General features: G+C 44.4%; 1 pseudogene; it reads left to right on the top strand.

Annotated features, from left to right (window-relative positions):
• Nucleotides 1-4,862: 4,862 nt before the first annotated feature.
• On the top strand, nucleotides 4,863-5,339 carry LOC133764571 (small ribosomal subunit protein eS12-like; annotated as a pseudogene).
• The last annotated feature ends 14,258 nt before the right edge of the window (nucleotides 5,340-19,597 follow it).

Below are 19,597 nucleotides of genomic sequence, written 5' to 3'. Positions count from 1 at the left end.
GAGGGAAATGCAAGTGCTTAGTAAGTTCATAGGAGCCCATAAGAAGGAGAGAGGGGGCCGGCGCTGTGGCATAGTGGGTAAAGCCACCACCTGCAGTGCCAGCATCCCATATGGGCCCCAGTTCAGGTCCCAGCTACTCCACTTCCAATCCAGCTCTCTGCTATAGCCTGGGAAAGTAGTACCAGATGGCCCCCAAGTGCTTGGGCCCCTGCACCAACCTGGGAGACCCAGAAGAGGCTCCTGTCTCCTGGCCTTGGATCGGGCCAGTCTGGAGCTCCATCCAGGTATCCCATATGGGCGACAGGTGCTCAAGTGCTTGGACCATCATCCACTGCTTCCTGTGGAAAGCAGAGTGGCTGGGACTCTGATGAGCACTCAGATGTGGGATGTAGGCATCTCAAACAGTAACTTAACCATTTGTTCCACAACGTTTTCCCCTATTACTGAATTATTCTTACTGGAGAATAGTATCATAATACTCTTTAACTATAGTTATATATTTAATTAAAAACATTGCAAATGTCATTGCATGGCTGTATAATATATTCTTTTTTTAAAAAAAGATTTATTTATTTATTTATTTATTTGAATGGCAGAGATACAGAGAGGCAGAGGCAGAGAGAGAGAGAAGCCTTCCACCCAATGGTTCACTCCCCAGATGGCCACAACAGCTGGAGCTGCACCAATCCGAAGCCAGGAGCCAGGAGCTTCTTCTGGGTCTCCCACGTGGGTGCAGGGGCCCAAACACTTGGGCCATCTTCTACTGCTTTCCCAGGCCATAGCAGAGAGCTGGATCAGAAGTGGAGGAGCTGGGACTAGAACCGGCGCCCATATGGGTGCTGGCACTGCAGGCAGGGGCTTTACCTGCTTCGCCACAGCACTGGCCCCTGTATAATATACTTTTTCTTTTTTTAAAAGATTTTGTTTATTTATTTGAGAGGAAGAGCTACAGACAATGAGTGGGAGAGACAGACAGAAAGGTCTTCCATCTGCTGGTTCACTCCCCAGATGGCCACAGTGGCCAGAGCTAGGCCGATATGAAGCAAGGAGCTTCTTCTAGGTCTCCCAGGTGGGTGCAGGGGCCCAAGCACTTGGGCCGTCTACTGGTTTCCCGCTACGCCACAGCGCCAGCCCCTGTATAATATATGCCTTTTTAAACATTTTTTTCCTATAATATACTTTTATAAAAATATGTCACTGGGGGCCGGCGCTGTGGTGTAGTAGGTAAAGCCACCACCTGCGGTACAAGCATCCCATATGGGCACCAGTTCGAGTCCTGGCTGCTCCACTTCCGATCCAGCTATCTGCTATGGCCTGGGAAAGCAGTAGAAGATGGTCCAAGTCCTTGGGCCCCTGCACCCGTGTAGGAGACCCGGAAGAAGCTCCTGGCTCCTGGCTTCAGATTAGTGCAGCTCCAGCCATTGTGGCCATCTGGGGAGTGAAAGTTAGTATAATGGAATACCTCTCTCTCTCTCTGCCTCTCCTCTTTAACTGTGACTTACAAGTAAAATAAATATATCTTATAAAAAATTATAAAAAAAAGTCACTGAGCTCTAGAGGGCTTGCTTTTGATATTAGAGATTATGCTAAAATTTTATATTAACTATTACTTTCTTATGATATTTATCATAAGAAGTAGAATCTTAGATGGTTTCATTTTGAAGCTTTTAATATGCTTGCCATATCTTTATTTCTCTGTATTTCCTGTCTTTCCATGCCTTCCTGAGCATTGTATAGTAACATATTTAAAATTGTACATCAAAAAACTTCATAAGGGGCCGGCATGGTGGGTAAAGTCACTGTCTGCAGTGCCGGCATCCCATATGGACACTGGTTCGAGTCCCAGCTGCTCCACTTCTGATCCAGTTCTCTGCTATGGCCTGGGAAAGCAATGGAAGATGTCCCAAGTGCTTGGGTCCCTGCACCCACCAGGGAGACCCAGAAGAAGCTCCTGGCTCCTGGCTTTGGATAGGCTCAGCTCTGGCTACTGCAGTCAACTGGGGAGTGAACCAGCAGATGGAAGACCTCTCTCTCTCTCTCTCTGCCTCTGCCTCTCTCTGTAACTCTGCCTTTCAAATAAATACAGAAATCTTTAAAAAAAAAAAAAAAAAAAACTTCATAAGGTGAGTATTTGTCTTAAAAGTTAACATTTCAGTTGGATTGCCTGCATCCGGTATCAAAGTGCCTGAGTCTGAGTCCCTTCTCTTCTTATCCCTGCTTTCTGCTGATGCACCCCTGGGAAGCAGCAGAGCTGGCTCAAATAATTGAGTTTCTGCAGCCCATGCAGGAAAGCTACTTTGAGTTCCCAGCTGCTGGTTTCAACCTGACCCTGCACTGCCTGTTGTAGGCATTTGGGGAGTGAACCAGCAAATGGAAACTTTCTGGCTATCTCTTTCTGTTTCTATGCCTTCAAAGAAAATTAATTTTAAAATAAACTTTCCATGGTCTTTGTCTTACCACCTTTCAAACAGAATGAACAGAAATTTTAATTTGTGAGTTTTTTTTTTCATTTTAATTGCTTATAGTTAGTATAATTGAACCACTAGCCTTTTGCCATATCTGCTTCTATGCTTTCTTGTCCAATCATGACTTCTTGGTGGATTACCTGCTAATATCCTGTCCCAAATTATTTTATGCCAATCTTGATACTTTTATTTCTGCTAATTTTTAGGAAGAAGTTTGTATCCAAGGAAAGAACACCATACTGAGGTTCAAGAAATCTGCATTCAAATTCCAGCTCCACCACTCAGTGACCTGGAGCAAACAAGCTACCTCTCTTCTTAGGTCTACACAATTTATTCAGAGCTATTAAATGTGGGAGATGGATTGGGCACTCCAAGATTGTAAGGACTGGTTAGAGCTGTTTTGACGAGGGAGAATGAGTACAGCTAGTTAGAGGTGACATTGTTTATGTCAAGGACTTTGGCAAGGCTCAGGCTGTTGGTTTTCCTATTTTTGGAGAACCTTTGGCTTGTTTCTTTAAAGATTCTTCCCAGTCCAAGACGTCATGATTCTCAAAATTTTACGGCTGTAGAGCCCTAACGCTGTAAAATCTCATAGGCTTTAAGATCTTGTAATTACTGTGGAACAACTTTACAAAGGGCAGGTAACTGCGGAATAGCCAGTTCTTCCTTCTTACTCCTTGCTCCGCCTCCAACTGGCTAGCTAGGTATTCCAAGTTCAGTGTTTAAACGCTCACTGGGAAAATACGAAAATTTCCAGGGCATACTCATCTTCGGAATAGTTTATCTTAGGCATTCAATTAAAATGACAAAGAAGCCCACTTAGCATGCAAGGAACAGCACATAACTTACACTGTCCCAATTGATTCAACTTAGATAGTGCATACAAAAAGAAATGGCAAAGGTTAATCATGGTCGTTTCTGTTTAGTGGGATAATGAATCATTTTTATTTCCACTAAGCTCTCTTAATTTCCCAAGACGTGCACGTATTTATCAGAAAAAATGTTTTTACTTTAAACGTGTCGGGCCCCACTCGGCACCGCCAGTGTCTGCGCTGGGACAAGGGAGATGAGTCATCTCAAAGGAGACGGAGGGCCAGCGGGAAGAGGAGGCGCAAGGGTGGGGCCTCCGCTCAGCAGGGGTTCAACCCGGAAGCGCTGACGGTGGCACACCACCGGGCAAAATCCGGCCGCAGAAGCCGGGGGTAACGTGGCAGGCGCTCCACGCCATCACGGCCCGCCGGGACAAGCCAAGCCCACCGCCCGGGGCCCGAGGACGGGCTGGCCCCGCCCCTCCCTCTCCCCATTGGTCCGCTGAAGCTCGTTTCTGTCCCAGGGCCCGCCCCTCCGGGGGGCCCACGAGGGGAGGGGCTCTGCGCCCTGCGCCGGGACGCGGGCGGCCATGCTGAGTGTGGCGCGGCAGAGGAGGGTGGGGCGGGTTGCGTCCCGCGTGCTCTGCCGCTGTCTTTCCTTAGTCGCCGGCTCCGAGAACCTGAAGGCAAAGGTGGTTTGCCGCTGAAATGATCCTTGCTTGGAAGCTGGGCGTCTATACGAGATGCACATGTCTCCTGCACTTTTCAAATTCCCTGGAGGCCTGGGGTTTTTTAGTTTTCCAGAGATGATGTCATCACAAAACCTTTCCAGGTCCTAATGCCCGAGGTTATGCCTGCAGAACCACTCAGCATGAGAGCTCCTTAAAGCTTAGGTGACCACGTAATTTATTGTTCAAACTGAGACGGCTTTGAGAGCATGAGGGGATACTATTAATAAATACGATCAGCGCGACCGTTTTGGAATTTATAACCAACCTACTTAGGGATCACCAGGTCCTAGGCTTCGCCCTTTATTTTTTAGCTTTGGTAAAATATAAAATATTTTTTTTTCCATTTTAACTGTTTCGTAAAAAGAACTCTTACAATTATGTATGGATGGATGTATGCTATTGTGAAAGGGAAACATGCCCCGTCCGTGATTCATTCCCCAGTGCCTGCAACAGCTGAGTGTGGGCCAGGCAGGAGCCTGGAACTCAGTCCTCAATGTCTCAGGTGAGTGGCAGGGGCCCACTGCTCGACCTATCACCTGCTGCCTCCTGGGATGTGCCTTAGCAGGAAACTGGAATTAGGAGTGGAGCCAGGACTCAAATCCCAGGCACTGAAGTGATGTATGGGACGCAGGCATTTTAACTACTGAGCCAAGCTCCTGCCCTCATTTTAACCACTTTAAGTGCACAATTCCGTGATGTGAATTATACTCACAGTGCTGTGCAACCATCACCATGATCTATTTTCAGAATTTTTCATGATCTCAAACAGACCTTCTGTACCCATTAAGCAATAATTCCCCATTAACTCCTCATATCAGCTCTAAAATCCACACTCTACTTTCTGTCGCTAGAAATTTGCCTACTCTCTTTCCCTGCCGTCGCGCGGAGGCGGAGGCCTGGGTGCGTTCAAGATTCGGCTTCACCCGTAACCCACCGCCATGGCCGAGGAAGGCATTGCTGCTGGAGGAGTAATGGACGTGAATACTGCTTTACAAGACTTGCTGAAGACCGCCCTCATCCATGATGGCCTAGCACGTGGAATTCGTGAAGCTGCCAAAGCCTTAGACAAGCGCCAAGCCCATTTTTGTGTGCTTGCATCTAACTGCCATAAGCTTACGTATGTCAAGCTGGTGGAGGCCCTTTGTGCTACCAGATCAACCTCATTAAGGTGGATGACAACAAGAAACTTGGGGAATGGGTAGACCTATGTGAAACTGACCGAGAAGGGAAACTCTGTAAAGTGGTTGGTTGCCAGTTGCATAATGGTTAAGGACTATGGCAAAGAATCTCAGGCCAAGGATGTTGTCGAAGAATACTTCAAATGCAAGAAATGAACAAATAAAATTTTGGCTTATAAAGAAAAGAAATTTGCCTACTGTAGATATTTCAAGTAAGTAGAATCAAGCAATATTTGTTCTTTTCTATCTTGTTTATTTCATTTAACATAATTTTTTTTTTTTTTTTTTTTTTTGGACAGGCAGAGTGGATAGTGAGAGAGAGAGAAAGGTCTTCCTTTTTGCCATTGGTTCACCCTCCAATGGCCGCTGCGGCCAGCTCATTGCGCTGAACCGAAACCAGGAGCCAGGTGCTTCTCCTTGTCTACCATGCGGGTGCAGGGCCCAAGCATTTGGGCCATCCTCTACTGCCTTCCCGGGCCATAGCAGAGAGCTGGCCTGGAAGAGGGGCAACCGGGATAGAATGCGGCGCCCCAACCGGGACTAGAACCTGGTGTGCCGGCGCCGCAAGGCGGAGGATTAGCCTGTTAAGCCACGGCGCTGGCAGCATAATGTTTTCAAGGTTCATCCATGTTGTAGTATATATCAATACTTTTTTAAAGATTTATTTATTTGATAGAGTTACACAGAGAGAGAAGGAGAGGCAGAGAGAAAAAGAGGTCTTCCACCCACTGGTTTACCCCACAATTGGCTGCAATGGCCAGAGCTGCGCTGATCTGAAGCCAGGAGCCAGGAGCTTCTTCCTGGTCTTCCGTGGGAACATGGGTGCAGGGGCCCAAGGACTTGGGCCATCTTCTACTGCTTTCTCAGGCCATAGCAGAGAGCTGGATCAGAAGTAGAACAGCCAGGTCTCGAACCAGCGCCCATAAGGGATGCTGGCACTGCAGGTGGCAGCTTTACCTGCTATGCCACAGCACCGGCCCCATATATCAATACTTCATTTAAATTTCATAACTAAAAAAATAGTCCTTTGTATCAGAATATCACTTTGTTTATCCATTCATCCACTAATGGAGGTGGACTTGTTTCTACCTGTTAGCTGTTGTGAATAACACTGTTAGGAACACTTGCCTGTGAGTTTTTGTTTAGGACATAATTTCTTCACATCCTTGTCAACGCTTTTTTTTTTTTTTTTTTAATCCTTTGAGACTATCCTAGTGGTCTTGAAATGCTATCTTTTGTGGTTTTGGTTTTTATTTTTCCATAGCTCATGATGTCAATTATCTTTTCATGGGCTTATTGGACATTTGTATGTCTTCCCTGGAGAAATATCTATTCAAGGGGTTAGCATTGTGGTGCAGCAAGTTAAGCCACCACTTGGGATGCTTGCATCCCATATGAGCAGTATCCTACTGCTCCGCTTGCAATCTAGCTCCCTGCTAATGTGCCTGGGAAAGCAGTGGAAGATGTTTCAAGTACTTGGGCCCCTGCCACTCATGTAAGAGTCCCTGATGGGCCGGCGCCGTGGCTCACTTGGCTAATCCTTCGCCTTGCAGCGCCGGCACACCGGGTTCTAGTCCCGGTGGGGCACTGATCCTGTCCTGGTTGCCCCTCTTCCAGGCCAGCTCTCTGCTGTGGCCCGGGAAGGCAGTGGAGGATGGCCCAAAGTCCTAGGGCCCTGCACCCCATGGGAGACCAGGAGAAGCACCTGGCTCCTGGCTTCGGATCAGCGAGATGTGCTGGCCGCAGTGGCCATTGGAGGGTGAACCAACGGCAAAAGGAAGACCTTTCTCTCTGTCTCTCTATCTCACTGTCCACTCTGCCTGTCAAAAAAAAAAAAAAAAGAGTCCCTGATGGAGTTCCTGGCTCCTGGTTTCAGCCCATTGCTGTCATGCAGGGAGTAAGCCAGCAGATGAATATCTCTCTCTTTCTCTCTCTCTCTCTCTCTGCCTTTTAAATAAATAAATAAATTTTTAAAAATGTTTATTGGTTTGGCTTGGTGCTGTGGCACAGCAGGTTAAGCAGTTGTCTGCAGTGCCAGCATCCCATGTGGGCACTGGCTCAAGTCCCAGCTGCTCAATTTCTGATCCAGCTCCTTGCTAATGTGCCTAGGGAAGCAGCAGAAGATGGCCCAAGTGCTTGAGTCTCTGCACCCATGTGGGAGCCCCAGTAAAAGCTCCTGGATCCTTGCGTTGGCCTGGCCATATGTTAGTGGCCATTTGGGGAGTGAACCAGCAGGTGGAAGATTCCCTCTGTGTCTCTCCCTCTCTCTCTGTAACTCTGCCTTTCAAATAAAGAAAGAAATATTTTAAAAAGTCAGAAAGAAACAAAGAAAGAAATGCCTATTCAAGTTTTTTGCCCATTTTGAACTGGGTTCTTTGCCTTTGTTGTTGAGTTGGAGGCGACACATGTACAAATAGATATCCATGAGTATTTCAAAAAGTTCACAGAAAATGGAATGAAAAATTAATTTTGGTGCAAAAATCTTTTGAAATACATGCATATTTTTTCTTTTTTAAAAAAGATTTATTTACTTGAAAGAGTTACAGAGAAGAGAGACAGAGATTTTCTAGGCACTGGTTCACTCCCCAAATGGCTGCAACGGCCAGGGCTGGGTTAAACTGAAGCCAGGAGTCAGGAGCCAGGAGTCTCTTCCTGGTCTCCCATGTGGGTGCAGGGGCCCAAGGACTTGGGCCATCCTCCTCTTCTTTCCCAGGCACATTAGCAGGGAGCTGGATCAGAAGTGGAACAGAGGGCTGGCACCTTGGTGCACTAGTTAATCCTTTGCCTGCGGTGCCGGCATCCCATATGGATGCCGGTTCTAGTCCCGGTTGCTCCTCTTCCACTCCAGCTCTCTGTTGTGACCTGGGATAGCAGTGAAGGATGGCCCAAGTCCTTGGGGCCCTGCAACCACATGGGAGAGCAAGAAGAGACTCCTGTCTCCTGGCTTCAGATCGGCATAGTTCCAGCCATTGCAGCCATTTGGAGAGTGAACCAACGGAAGGAAGACCTTTCACTCTGTCTTTCTCTCTGTCACTGTCTGTAAACTCTACCTGTAAAAGAAAGGAAAGAAGGAAGGAAGGAAGGAAAGAAGGAAGAAGCCGGGACTCTACCCATCACCCATATGGGATGCTGGCACTTCAAGATGGTGGCTTAACCCGCTGTGCCACACAACTGGCCCCATAAATTTTTTTTTTTTTTTTGGACAGGCAGTTAGACAGTGAGAGAGAGAGACAGAGAGAAAGGTCTTCCTTTTTCCATTGGTTCACCCCTCAATGGCCGCTACAGCCGGCGCGCTGCGCCAATCCAAAGCCAGAAGCCAGATGCTTCCTCCTGGTCTCCCATGCAGGCGCAGGGCCCAAGCACTTGGGCCATCCTCTACTGCCTTCCCCGAGCCACAGTAGAGAGGTGGACTGGAAGAGGAGCAACCAGGACAGAATCCAGCACCCCAACCGGGACTAGAACCTGGGGTGCCGGTGCCACAGGTGGAGGATTAGCCAAGTGAGCCGCGGCGCCGGCCCATAATTTTTTCTTAATATATATTTGTCATGATTTCAAAGTATGTATGTATAGATTTGAAAATGTTTTGCCCAAAATAAACCTCTTTTCATTCCATTTTTCCACGAGCTTTCTGAATTGCCCCTATATATTCTGGGAATGAAATCCCTATCAGATATCTGATTAGGAAACATTTTCTTCTGTTATTGTCTTTATACTCTCTCGATGGTGTCCTTTGATGGACAAAAGTTTTTAATTTGGGTGAAGTCCAATTTATCTATTCTTCAGTTTCCTGTGCTTATGGTGTCATATTTAAGGATCCATTGCCAAATCCAAGGTCGTTCATCTCATTTTACAGATGTGGAGATTGAAGTCTGTAGGGGAGGGGCCTGAGGGCTCAAGGTCACTGAAAGTTACTAACAGCTTTTTTTTTTTTTTTTTAAAGAAAATCATTTAGTGGAGTTGTATTTGCAACAATAAACAGTATGATTAAAAAATGAAAAAAAGCATGGATCGACATTGTGGCCTAGGGAGGAGTAAAGCTGCTCTCTGCGATGCCGGGTACTGTCTCAAGTCCCGGCTGCTCCACTTCCGATGCAGCTCTCTGCTAATGGCCTGGGAAAAAGCGCTGGAAAATGACTCAAATCCCTGAGTCCTGGCAACCCACCTGGGAGACTTGAAAGAAGCCCCTGGCTTTAGCCTGACCCAGCCGTGGCCATTGTGGCCATCTGGGGAGTGAATCAGCAGATGGAGGACCTCTTTCTCTCTCTGTCTCTCCCTCCTTTCTCTCTGTAATGCTGCCTTTCAAATAAATAAAATAAATCTTAAAAAAAAAAAAACCCTTCAGAACAACTTTGCTCTCAGAATATGGAGGTTTGTTTATATGGTTAAATTTGTGACAGTAAATATGCTGACTGAATAATTTTTGGATCAGTATTAAGCAAATGAATGTGCTGTCTTATTTGTTTATTTGAAAGGCAGAGATAGAGAGGTCTTCCACCCTCTGGTTCACTCCCTAAATGCTCAACAGGGAGCACAGTGGGGCCTGAGCCAGGAGCCTGGAAGTCAACCTGTTCACAAGGATGGCAGGGACCCAAGTATTTGAGCCATCACTGCTGCACCAAATATCTACTCCCAGTTGTTGCTTTGGTAATGAAACAATAAGAATCCTGACTTAATTCAATATAAAGTTTATAAACAGGCTTGGATACTTCACCCACAGCGCCATGATGCCAGTCCCTCTTTTTTTTATTGTAAATTTCCTTTCTGGGGCTAGTGTCATGGCACAGCAGGTGAATCCACAGTCTTTGCAATATGAGAATCCCCTATGAGCACTGGTTCAAGTCCTGACTGCTCCACTTTTAATGCAGTGCCCTGTTAATGTACCTGGGAAAGCAATAAGATGGGTGACCTCATCTTTGCTTCTGAAACTTTCCCTTCTCTTGCCTTCCTTGTCACCACTACCTCTCCTGATTTTCCTCTTGTTTGGCATTTTGTCAGCGATTATTTTCCCTTCCTGAGTTTAAACTTTGATTTGTTTGTTCGAGAGGCAAAGAGAGAAACAGAGAGACAGAGAGAATTCCCATCTGCTGGTTCACTCCTCAAATAACTGCCAGTTCTGGGGCTAGGCCAGGTCAAAACCAGCAACTGAGAACTCAGTCCAGGGCTTCTGTGTGGGTGGCAGGCAGCCAACTGCTCAAGACATCACTAATGCCTGCCTGCCAGGGTGTGCGTTAATAGGAAACTGGAATCAGAAGCCAGAGCCGGGACTTGAACCTGGTAGAGATGCAGGTATCTTAACAAGTCTCTTAACCAATAGGCCAATTGCCTGTCCATCACCTGACTCTAAGTATTTTGTCCTTTCTCAGCCTTCACCCTAAGTAGGTGATCACATTCATCCTTGCTACAACTGTCACCCATGAGCTGATGATTCCAAAATCTCTATCTACAGCTCAGACTTAGCCCTGAGCCCAGACCGATATGCAGCAGTAATAAGAAATAGTTATTATAAAAAAAGGCTCTTCTCTTGGGCTTTGTATATAATAAAATACAAACAGAAGATTTATAAAATTAGGAGATAAATTTCTGTTATTCTTGAAGGAGGGAATAAGATTCATCCATATGTTTAAATTTTCAAAGTTGGGCTGGCGCCACAGCTCAACAGGCTAATCCTCTGCCTTGCGGCACCGGCACACCGGGTTCTAGTCCCGGTTGGGGCGTCGGATTCTGTCCTGGTTGCCCCTCTTCCAGGCCAGCTCTCTGCTGTGGCCAGGGAGTGCAGTGGAGGATGGCCCAAGTGCTTGGGCCCTGCGCCTGCATGGGAGACCAGGAGAAGCACCTGGCTCCTGCCATCGGATCAGTGTGGTGCACTGGCTGCAGCGCACCTACCGCGGCGGCCATTGGAGGGTGAACCAACGGCAAAAGGAAGACCTTTCTCTCTATCTCTCTCTCACTGTCCACTCTGCCTGTCAAAAAAATAAAATAAAATAAAAAATAAAATAAAAATAAAAAAAATAAATTTTCAAAGTTGAAGATGAAATATGAAATATATGCATGATCTCTGCCATCTACAGACCATAATATATTTTCAGAAGATCTAGTAAGTTAAATAGTGTTATAATATAGCTGCGCTTCTGTTACTCACTGTATTGTGACTTGAATTTTATTTTTGTGCTCATTTATCTTACCAGTAGGTTGGTGTTATCTAAAAAACAAGGGCCAAATCTCATTCTTCTTTGTACTTCCAGTGAAAGCAAAATGCCTGGTATCAGCAGTCTGAAATGTTTGTAGAATGAATAAGTGAATGAATGAGTATTTCAGGACAGAGTACACTCTAAACCGAGTTGCTGAATTTAGTGTGGTGAACATTGGTGTTGACCTCCCAAATGTCATTTTCCATCTTATACTTGGATTGCAATAATCCATCTTCCTCCACACGACCATATATCTCTCTCTTCAGTCATGGTAATCCCATTTCTCTTGCTGTGACAGATTTAGGATCAGCACGTGAAGCAATTCTGCCCAATGAAATGCAATGAGGAGCTTGCTGGGGGATTCTGGGAAATGTTTTATCATTTACAAAGATAGGTAGAAGCATCTTTCTCTGACTTGACGGTGTCTAGATACATCAACTTGAACTATGGCAGCCTTCTTATGATTACTGGGGAAGCTACATCTAACAGCAAAGTCAATATACTGGCTCCTGGCTTTGGATCAGCACGGTGCGCCGGCCGCAGCGCGCTGGCCGCAGCGGCCAATGTGGGGGGGGGGGGGACCAATAGACAAGGAAGACCCTTCTCTCTGTCTCTCTCTCTCTCTCACTGTCCACTCTGCCTGTCAAAATAAATAAATAAAAATTAAAAAAAATATATACTGAGGGAGGCAGAGCAGAAAGATAGAAGTATCTGGTCCTTGGAGTCAGTGGCTGTGGGAATTAACCAGCCCTGGGGCTGTCTTAGCTTAGGACTTCTGTATGTGATTTACTCTATTTTTTTTTTTTTAAGATTTATTTATTTATTTGAAAGTCAGAGTAACACAGAGAGAGGAGAAGCAGAGAGAGAGAAAGAGAGAGAGAGAGAAGTCTTCCATCTGATGGTTTCCTCCCCAATTGGCCGCAATGGCTGGAGCTGCGCTGATCCAAAACCAGGAGCCAGGAGCTTCCTCCAGGTTTCCCACATGGGTACAGGAGCATAAGGGCTTGGGCCATCTTCTACTGCTTTCCCAGGCTATAGCAGAGAGCTGGATCAGAAGTGGAGCAGCTGGAACTTGAACCGGCACCCATATGGGATGCTGGCACTTCAGGCCAGGGTGTTAACCCACTGTACCACAGAGCCGGCCCCTACTCTATTGTTTAAACTATTTAGACTTGGGTTTTCTGTTTTTTCTAGTTGAAGTGTTCTTAACTGATAGTGTTAGCGTATGGATCATATAGGAAACAAGCTGTGTCTTTTTCCTCATTGGAAGACAGCAGACTGTGGACAAAGGGCACATGGGGCATATGTCAACTCTGTTGCCTGTGTTGAACTTCAGGTGCAGTGTAGATGTTCTCGCAGCCTCCTTTAGAAAAACTGCTCACAGACCTTGATAGTCACAAATCAGGACAACAGAAATAACAGCATGTAAGGTGAAGTCAGGGAGACAGATGGTAGGATCAGTGATATGAAAATTTCTTGATTTCTTGATAAAAATACTGTGAATCTTCAACTGGACTCCCACTGCTGGAATTTTTATCCTAAGGGGAGAGTCAGGAGGACTGAGCTATATATTGACACAAGTTCTGTGCTGCAATTACACTGTTTTCATACGAGTTACAGTCCATTTATCTTTTTTTTCCTCCCCTTCTCTGCAAATTCTGACCGTGTGCCAATATGCAACTAAGATTTCACCTTTGTCATAACCGCTCTCTGCTCTAATCTCTTATAGAGGCCTTTGTACTTTACTCTGCAATTGATCATGCAATACTTTTGAGCTATCTGTTTAGTATCTTGAAGTGCTGTTTAAATATTACTTATCTTTTCATGTATTTTTGCTTCAGCTAGATTGTAAGCTCCTCATGTGCAGAATAAATGTCAAGGTATCACTGCATAAGTGCCTCATGTATTGGGTAATAAATTGTCAATTTACTAAATTGTTAAATAAACATAATTTTTAAAGAAAATTATTTTATTTATTTGGAAGGCAGAGGGACAGACAGAAAGAGATTTTCCATCTGATTCACTACCCAGTCAGCCTCAACTGCTGGTGTTGTGTCAGGCCAAAGCCAGGAGCCAAGAGATTCTTATGGGTCTTCCTTGTAGGTGGCAGGCATCCAAGCCTTTGTGCCATCTTCTGCTGCCTTTCCAGGTGCAGTAGCAGCGAGCTGGATCAGAAAATGGAGCAGCTGGAAACTTGAACTGGCTCCCATTTTGGATGGTGGTGTCACAAGCAGTGGCTTAACCCACTGTGCCACAATGCCAGCCCCTAAACACATAATTTTTAGTGTACATTTTTCAAATTGTGGTAAAAACACATAACAAAATTTACCATCTTAACCATTTTTAAGTATATAATTCAGTTATGTTGTGTTCACATTGTAGTGAAACAGATCTTCAGAACGATTTCTTCTTGCAAATACACACATCTGTACCACTAAACAGCTCTTCTTCTCCTCTTTCCTCCAGCTCCCGGAAACTACCGTTCTACCTTCTGTTTCAGTGAGTTTGTCTGCTTTAGTTAAGTCATAAATGGAATCCTTTTTGTGAATAGCTCATTTCACTTAGTATAATGTTTGTTCAAGTTCCATCCACGTTGAAGCCTGAGATAGGATTTCCTTCCTTTTGAAGACCGAATAATATTTCATTGTATGTTTGTACTACAATTTGGTTTATGCATTCCCCCAACAATGTAAATTTGGGTTGTTTCCACCTGCAGGATATTGTGAATATGGGTGTGCAGATTCTTTCTTTGAGACCCTGTTTTGAATTCTTTTAGACATACATCCAGAAGTGGGATTGCTGAATCATTTTGTAGTTCCATAGTTCCACTTAAATTATTGAGAAAACTCCAGTTTTCCATAGCGGTTGCACCACTTTGAGAGTACATTTACACCAACAGTACATAAGAATTCCAAATATTCCACATTACCCACACTTGTTATTTTCTGTTTTTTTTTTTTTTTTGTAATAGTAGCCATCCTATTGTATATGAAGTGATCTTTTTAATTTTTTTCCTTTATTTTATTTGAAAAGCGGGAGGCAGGGGAGAGGTATCTTCATCTGCTGATTCACTTCTTAAATGTCCGCAACAGCTGTAGCTGGGCCAGACTGAAACTAGGAACCGAGAACACAACCTAGGTCTCCTACATGCATGGCAGGAACCCAACTGCTTGGATCATCTGCTGCCTCTGAGTGTGCATTAATAGGGGATGATGGACCACTGTGCCAAATGCCCACTGTTCATTGTGGTTTTGATTTGCATTTCTCTAGTGATTGACGGTGTTTGTTGATACTTGTTGACTATATATATATGACTATTTATTTATATATATACACACACATACATATATATAAAATATCTGGAGAAATGCCTATTCAAGACCTTTGCCAATTAAAAAAATATTTTATTTATTTGAAAGGCAGAGAAATGCACTGAGATCTTCCATCTTTTGATTCACTCCCCATATGCCATGAAAACCAGGGCTAGGCCAGGCCAAAGCCAGAAGCCAGGAATTCAATCTAGATGACCCACTTGGCTGACAGGGACCAAAGTGCTTGAGCCATCTCTGCTGCCTCCCAGGTGTGCAAAAGCAAGAAGCTAGAATCAGAAACAGAGTTGTTTCTGCATCAGAGTGTCTGTCAAACCCAAACACTCTGCTATGGGCTGCAGATGTTCCAAGTGATGTCCTAATCACTAGGCCAAATGCTTGTCCCTCTTTTGATTTAATTTTTTTATTTATTTGAAAGAGTGAGTGAGAGATCTTCCATCTGCAGTTTAATCCCCAAACACATGCAACCACTCGGGCTAGGGCTGGACCAGACTGAGGTTAGATGGCTGGAATTCAATCCAAGTCTCCCAGTGGGTGGCAGGAGCCAATTACTTGAGTCTTCACCACTCCTATCAGGGTATGCAGTAGCAGGAAGTTGGAATTGGAAGTGGAGCCAGGACTTGAACCCTGGTCTGACATGGGATGTGACCATCCAAGCTGCATCATAACCACTGGACTAAACCCCTCCCCAACTTTTGATTTTTCTGTAAAGTAAAGCCATAGTCACTTTGTGTTATTAAGAAATCTGAAGAAGTATTCATAGAAAGGTATTTTTCTCTTGGCTCCTTTTAGACAAGATATAATTTGGCTGTACAGTCTGTTGGTATTTCAGTGCAAACAGTGTTGGTCTCATTTTTCTGTCCTAAGATGCTCTATTCTTTATATAAACAGCACGAGAAGCAGTTGTTCTCTCTCAGGGGCAGGTGGAGTGATTCATTCTCCTGTACATCTTAGAGAAGCTTTTATGATTTGTGGGGGATAGAGTGTGGGGAGGAGAGCTCCAGCAATGTGTCAGGTATTACACATCTTGGGTTAGCATAAAAAGAAGCAACTTCTCCCACTGCAATTTCAAAGCCTGGAAGTAACATCCCATTTATAAGGCTCTGAAAAACCACATTATTCATAATAGGGACCATGATTCACATGAACGGAACAAAATGAAATGATCAAAAATAGATTCTGTAGATCAATCTGTAGCAAAAAAAAAAAAAATCCTTCTGATTTAGCTGTGAATTGGCTAGCTGCACAAGAAAGACCATCATTTTAAAGTTCTACTACCCTCTACTTTGATTGAATAACCTTTATTCTTTCCCATGATACATCCTTATGGGTCAAGGTATTTGGAACTCAGATTTTAACATGAGGTCCCACACGTTTATTCTTGTCCTTTTAAAAAGAGACTTACTCAAACATACCTTGTGTTAATTGTGCTCTTGTAATTGGTTACCTTGAATTATTGAGCACTTGTCATTTTTATGCTTTGTATATTGACCCACTATTATTTATAGTAGCAGTGATTATAATAACCTGCAGAGTGGGTTAGAAGGGCTTTGTATTTGAAGGAATTTGAATTTCTGCCAGAACTCTTATTTGTTCAAATATGAGCGATATGATTTCAGTCCTTTTACCTGGACAGTTTTTCTCCTTCTATTGATTTCCTGCTTCTCCAAGAGTAATAAATCCTTTTTAGGGAGTAGTAAACAGAAAAAAGGCAGTTTCAATTTGATACTACTACTATATTATACACACACACACATACACACATAATATCGAGTGCCTACTGTTCAAGGAACTGTGGTGTTTTTAGGGATCTAAAGAGGGATTGTCAGCTGCTTTCAGTTGTAAGTAACAATAGTGAAGAAACACAAAGACATTTATATTATCAGAACATTTTTAGATATAAAGCCATCTATTGGTTTTCTAAAAGAAATGCAGAGAAAGGCCAATGCCAGGGTTGGTGTGAGGTCTCAATGATTCCTTTCAGTTTTCTGCTTAGCCACTGTCCACGTGTTTTTGTTTTTTCCTTTTCCGAGAGCTGGATTAACTCAGAATATTATGTCCTTGCACAACCGCATCCCATGGCAGCAAAGTGGCAGTTTTCCCTCATCTGTCCCTTTTCATCAAAGAAGAAAATTCATCTCAGAAGCCTCTAGAACATTTCTTTCATATCTCACTGGCTCGGATAGAATCATGTGCCTATACCTTTGCTGAAGGTGAGCTGGGAAAGTACCTGCCATTTCAAGTGAATATTATGGAGATGTGTGTGTGTATTACTGTTGGACAGGCAGCCAATACTGTCTACCACCAAAAAGGATATGAAATCTCAGCCTTCCCTCAATGTATTTCTTTCAGGGCAGAAGACAACCTATAATTGTATTACAGTTTCTGTGTGGTAGATTCCTGGACACACTCATGGGCTTCAAATTAAAGATCTCCTTTAAACTGATCAAAGAGAACTGGTCTAGTTACTTTGAATTTGGAGCTGCCAAGCCCGTGGTTTCTCATTATTCTTAATTTTTAGTTGCCAGATCTGCTCTGTGCATGTTTTCCCGAAGTAATGTTTAGAGATGAAGCATCAATTTATATGATGTGTTTTTCAGTGATATTCTTTCTCCAAAATGCTCTTTTCTTTCTATGCATGTCCAAATCCCATTCATCCTTTGAAGACAGTGAAAAATACTTCCTCCCATTTATTCGTCAAATATCCATGGCATGCTAACTAGGTAGCAAGCATTCTTCAAGAGGTGGGGAAGATAGATATGAGCTCTGCTCGCATGGAGCTTATGGTTAGGTAGGGAAGGCTGACAATTAACAATAACAATTAAGAGATGGAGCAGAACAGGGTACAGTGGGAGGACAGGCAAGGGTACTTAAAACATCGTTGAGGGGATGGGAGCAGACAGACATGGAAGCCTTCTTGAAGACTTCTGCAGCCAACTAAAAGTTAGTGTCCACCCAGATTCATACATGGAAACCCTAATTCCTCATGTGATGGTGTGAGGAAGTGGGGCTTTAGATCATAAGGGTGGCACCCTCATGAGTGGGATTAGCACCCTTGTAAAAGGGCCCCAAGGGCTCTCTCTTACTGTTTTTCATGTGAGGACACAGTGAGAAGCTGGCTGTTCAGGAAAGCGGGCCCCAGAAGATTCAACGCTTTGATCTTGGACTTTCTAGTCTCCAGAACTGAGAAATGTTGTTGTTCAAGCCACCCAGAGCCACCTAGCCCATGGTATCCTGTTAAGGCAGGTGAAATGGACAAAGACAGCTTCTTGAAGTGAGAACTGAAGGATAAGTATAACTGAGAAGATGGAGAGGAAAATGTTCAAGATAAAGAGTGTGTGCAGAAAATTAAGCAGGTGAAATGTTGATAAAAGGGCCTTCAAAAATGGTCTAATTCCTCCTTCTTCCAGATAATTTTCTGTTTACTGAGCCCCATATTACTTGACATACAAATTTTAGACCATACACTTTTTAAAATTAAAGGGGCAGAGAGACAGACAGACACACACAGAGAGAGTTACCATCTACTTGTTCATTCCCTAAATACCCACAAGTTCTAGGGGCCAGTGCCAGGAGATGGAAACTCAAATCTAGGTCTCCCATATAGGTGGCAGGAACCCAATTACTTGAGCCATCACCATTGCCTCCAAGAATCTGCATTAGCAGGAAGCTCGAGTCAGGAGCCAGAACTGGGATTGAAACCAGGTAATCTGTCCAATATGGGACACCATCATCTAAACTGGCATCTTAATGGCTAGACCAAATGCCCATCCAAACCATAAAATTTCAAACATTTGACTTACGTAGAGTACTTGATAAATATCAGTGATTAACGCCCAACCTATGAGGTGAGAGATGGACTTTGGCACACCTCTCTTCAAAATAACAGAGAATAACACTAGCTGACTAGGTGACCACAGAGACCAAAGCATCAGGGTAGAGTTGATTCACAGAGTTCTGGAGAAATACAAAATCATTACAGTTCCAATCTCAGATGTTACCTGAAAAGCTACTTCAGAAAACATAAAGAAAAACCTGGTTGGCCGGCGCCGTGGCTCAATAGGCTAATCCTCCGCCTTGCAGCACCGGCACACCGGGTTCTAGTCCCGGTTGGGGCGCCGGATTCTGTCCCAGTTGCCCCTCTTCCAGGCCAGCTCTCTGCTGTGGCCCGGGAGTGCAGTGGAGGATGGCCCAAGTGCTTGGGCCCTGTACCTGCATGGGAGACCAGAAGCACCTGGCTCCTGCCTTCGGATCAGCGCGGTGCGCTGGCTGCAGCGCGCTGGCCATGGTGGCCATTGGAGGGTGAACCAATGGCAAAGGAAGACCTTTCTCTCTCTCTCTCTCTCTCACTGTCCACTCTGCCTGTTGGGGGGGGGGGGAAACCCTGGTATTCATCAGAAAGAAAAAAATAGCCATTCACTTTTGTTTGTAAGCATTTTTTAAAAATAGCTTCTTTAGGGAAGACATTTGGCCTAGCAGTTAAGATGCCACCTGGGAAACCTCATCCCTGGGTTTGAGTCCAGGCTCCACTCCTGATTTCAGCTTCCTCCTAATGCTCACCCTGGGAGATGGTGGTGATAGCTCAAATAGTTGGCTTCCTGCTGTCCATGTGGCAGACCTGGGTGGAGTTTCTGGTTCCCAGCTTTAGCCTGGCCCAGCACCAGCTGGTGTGGGCATTTGGATGGAAGATCTCTGTCTTTGTCTCCATCTCTGTCACTCTGCCTTTCAAATAAATAAAAATTTTTAAAATCTTACATTTAGTTGTTTTGTTAGTGTCATATTAGTTAGCATGTCGTGTTAGTTTTACATTATTTTTCTTTAAACAAAAAAATATGTGATATACCAGTGTTGCAGGCAGTAGCTTAATCCGCTACACCTCAGTGTGGGCCCCTAGTTT

This window comes from Lepus europaeus, chromosome 7, assembly GCF_033115175.1.
Source record: "Lepus europaeus isolate LE1 chromosome 7, mLepTim1.pri, whole genome shotgun sequence".
Lineage (NCBI taxonomy): Eukaryota > Metazoa > Chordata > Mammalia > Lagomorpha > Leporidae > Lepus > Lepus europaeus.
This window is presented reverse-complemented; position numbering and strand designations above follow the sequence as displayed.